Below are 3,843 nucleotides of genomic sequence, written 5' to 3'. Positions count from 1 at the left end.
CCCTCAGTGGTCAGGTAGTTACATGCAGCGCTGCCAATGTTGTCATTGGTTGCAAATTTGAATGGAAATTGAAACGTTAACACACACTTTAAAAGCAGATACAACGTATGAAAACTACTTGTACCTGAGAAAGTCAAATAGGTTTGGAAAGTCTGGACAAAGCCGGGTTTCCTCACCCAGCTGTTGTGTTTGCTGACAATGTCGGTGCATTGGCTTCGGCAGTGTTGGCCAACCTTAGAATTTCAAATGATGATTTGTAAGCGAGGTGTGAATGAGCTCTCCCCTGGCAGCTACTGATGACCAGGGTTGGGAGGAGATTTTGGGACCAGACTGTATTTACATGAACTCACCTACTCTGCTGAGGTATCGAGGTATCCAGCGGACAGAGCTGGGCTGCCTCTGCTCTAGGTGCCCGGAGGAGGGAAGGTGTGTGGGGCTCCAGCCTGGGACTCTTCCTCCCTCCTGCTAAGCCCTGACTATTAATCCCAGCCCTGGCACTCCTTTCTTCAAGCGCCATGTGAGCCAGAGGAAAAGTGTGGTAGGAAGCACAAGGGCCAAACTTGTGAACATCAGGTGCAGCAGCAAGAATCCCAACTATCAGGGTAGCAAGTTCTAGAGCCCTAACCCATTGTGGCCATCCCAGCCAAAGACCTGGCTCTAGGAGGTGTGAGTCACCCAGCAGGAGGGGAAAGATTCACTCTTACGCAGCTGGAGACAGGGAAGTTGAGCTCTGGGGCTTTACCATAAGCATGGGTGGCAAGTTTGTAGAAATTTTGGTGGTGCCCAGAACCCACCCCCCAACTCTGTCCCCCAAAATCCACCCCCACCTGCCTAAGGCTCTGGGAAGGGGTTTGGGGGGGAGGTCTGGGGTGCAGGGTGCAGGCTTTGGGATGGAGTTTGTGTGCTGGGTGCAGGCTCCAGGCTGGGGCAGGGGGTGGGGTTGTAGGAAGGGGTGAGAGGTGCAGGCTCTGGGAGGGAGTTTGAGGGAAGGGAGGCACCCTCAGGGAGGGAGTGCAGGGCTGAGGGCCTGAGGATGAAGGATTCATGATGCAGGAGGGGGCTCAGGGCTAGGGAAGAGGGTTGAGTTGTGGTGTGAGGGCTGAAGATGGGGGGTTCATGATCAGGGTGCAGAGGGCGTTGGAGAGGCTCAGAGCAGCCTGCCTTGCCATTAATGGAGGGCAGGCACTAGGATCCTGGGCCAGCAGACATGCCCAAATCCCTCTACTCCAGCAGCAGGAGCAGGCAGGGGACAGGCACACACTGCTTTTTGTCAGGCAGGGACACAGCGCAGCAGGGGGAGGGGTGCCAGGGCCAGGGAAAGAGACCCAGCTCTAAATATTGCTGGAGCAGGGCCCCCAGCCCTGAATTTTCCTGGAGCCCGAGCACCACAAATGTATATAACCTGCCACCTATGACCACAAGCCAACACAAGGTCCCACTGAGATTTGAACTCAGATTACAGGATTCAGAGTCCTGAGTGCTGCCCATTACACCATGGGACCAGCTTGTGTTGCCTTCTCTGCACATCGGTGACCCTCATGGGGCTGGCTTGTGTAAGGGGGCTCTTGGCCCTTTAATAAAACTTAGCGTGTGTGTGTGGGAGGTTGGTTGGCTAGTTCCCAGCACCAATAGAAGGGGGAAGGATCAATAGGAAATCAGGACCCTGAGACTGACAGTCCCCAGGGACAATGGGGAGAGGCCAAAGCTCCAAGTTAGCCGCTCTGACAGGCCAGGCAGTGCAATGGGGGAGTCACCAGGCCAGGGGATCCCATCCTCCATGTGAGCTGGAACTGCCTGGGCGAGAGTGGGGCAGAGCTAAGGAGAGAGCAGGAGCCCGAGAAGAGCCGGGGAGCAGAGCTGCGCAGTGTAGTGCCAGAAACTGCTGCATGTAGGAATTTGCAACCTGTAGCAGTTACTGATACCTGAGGTTGTTCTTATTTGCTGACTTGTCCTAATTGGCTAAAACTTGACAGTGGTTTCTCTAGCAAAGACCAGTCCCTGGCCCCTTGGTCCAGACATCCTCCTTCATATCAGGCTAGGGAGACCAGATGTCAAAGGTGAAATATAGGGACGCAGGGGGCGGAGCAAAAGAAAAAAGCTGGAGGACCCCCCCGCCTCCAAGTGGCAGTGGCACAGCCCCATCTCCAACCAGCTCTCGGCTCCAACCCCTGCTACACCCCCAGATCCCCCATCCCCTCCCTCCTGGGCCTAGCCTGGGCTCCGAGCTCTGCAGCCAAGCCATGATCCGGGTCCCTCCTGCAGCTCCCGGGCAAGGGGTGAACCAGGCAGCTCCCGGCAGGAGCGTGACCACCCCATGTATGTCTCTGCCCTCCACCCACCTGGGCCCTGCCTGCTCCGCACTGCCCCCAGCCCCACTGCACTGCCCCGCAGGCTGCAGGGCTGGAGCAGCTTCCGCACTGCGCTCCCGGCCATGGCCATGGCCCGTGTGCAAACCTAGGAGGGAGGAAGAATGCTGTGTGCTTGGGGAAGAGGCAGGGCCAGGGCAAGGATTTGGGGAGGGATCCAGTGGGGCAGTGAGGGAGTGGGCCTGGGGGCAGGGCCAGGGCCAGGATTTGGGGAGGGATCCAATGGGGGAATGAGGGGGAGGAGTTGGAGGGGGCAAGTATCCCTCCAGACTATGCCTGTGTGCTGGAGCAGAGGACAAAGTTATTTGTTTGTCCAGGGTCCCGACCAAACATCGGTTGTGACGTGGGACAAACAAGCAAATATCAGGAGAGTCCCGATAAAATCGGGACGTCTGGTCACCCTACATCAGGCTTCAAGTTGAGAATCATTTCCCATTCCCGCTCTGTGGGAGGTAAGACTTTTAAATGAGCTCTCTGTGCTACTGCACATGGCTAAGCAAAGAGAACAAACCCCAAATCCCCCCCGTGCTTTGGGAGCCAGGTTTGTGGTGGGAATTCTGTGGTTCAGATGACTTCAAACCTGGTCATTGTGATTTTTTACCAGTTTCTCTGGCATTGGGGCATTTTTGTGTTCACAGCTGTGATAGCCAAGTGGTTAAGATGTGAGAGTTGAAATCCAATAGTGTTTCCTTGCGCAAGTTTGAATCCTGCTCACAGTGAGGTCTGTGTTTTAGCCAGTCTCTAACCAGGGCAACATCTCTGTACAACCCCTTGAGATACTCTCAATTCCCTCCCCACCCCAAGTAAATCCTGTTCTGCTCCTTTCATAGAGATCCCTGGGGCATCACCTCACACTGTGACCCTGAGGGGTCAGGCAAACTCTCAGCACCTGAAGCCTCCGGCACTCACCTGATGCCCCATAGATCAGCCATAGCCCTGGTTCTGCTCCTGTCTCTAGAGTGCGAAGGAAGCCAAGTCAGCGACTCCATGGGAGCTATGGAGCTGCAGAATCAACAGAGAAAAAATAGGTGCTCAGCACCTACTGGCAGCCAGGTTCCCCCCCCCCCAATACACACTACAGGCCTTGCTGACAAGCTCCTCCTCTTCCCCTTCAGCACCTCCCACTTGCCAGTGATCAGCTGTTCAGTGGGGTGCAGTAGGCACTGGGTGGGGAGGGTAAGGAGCAGGGACGGGAAGAGGTGGGGGTGGGAGAGGAATGGGGCAGGAAGGGAAGAGATGGGACGGAAGGGGGTGGGGATTTGGGGGAAGGAGTGGAGTGGGGGCAGGCCCTGAGGAGGAAAGGGGGGGATTTGTCCCAGACCCCAGACCCCTCTAGGGCCGGCCCTGAAGGGAAGCAGTGACAATACAACTGACCAGCATTGTGGGGGAGACTGAGGGAGATCCACACTCATCAGGTCTCTTCTCTCCCCCAAGGTGAGCCAGACACTGCTCTCTCCTGGCTCTCACACTAGCAGCG

General features: G+C 56.2%; 1 non-coding gene across 1 annotated transcript; it reads right to left on the bottom strand.

Annotated features, from left to right (window-relative positions):
• Nucleotides 1-1,430: 1,430 nt before the first annotated feature.
• TRNAQ-CUG lies at nt 1,431-1,502 on the bottom strand. Its single transcript has one exon. It is a non-coding gene; the product is annotated as a tRNA-Gln (tRNA).
• Nucleotides 1,503-3,843: the final 2,341 nt, after the last annotated feature.

This window comes from Gopherus evgoodei, unplaced genomic scaffold (assembly GCF_007399415.2).
Source record: "Gopherus evgoodei ecotype Sinaloan lineage unplaced genomic scaffold, rGopEvg1_v1.p scaffold_74_arrow_ctg1, whole genome shotgun sequence".
Classification (NCBI taxonomy): domain Eukaryota; kingdom Metazoa; phylum Chordata; order Testudines; family Testudinidae; genus Gopherus; species Gopherus evgoodei.
The sequence above is the reverse complement of the archived record's forward strand: the minus strand, read 5'-3'. Positions and strand labels throughout refer to the sequence as shown.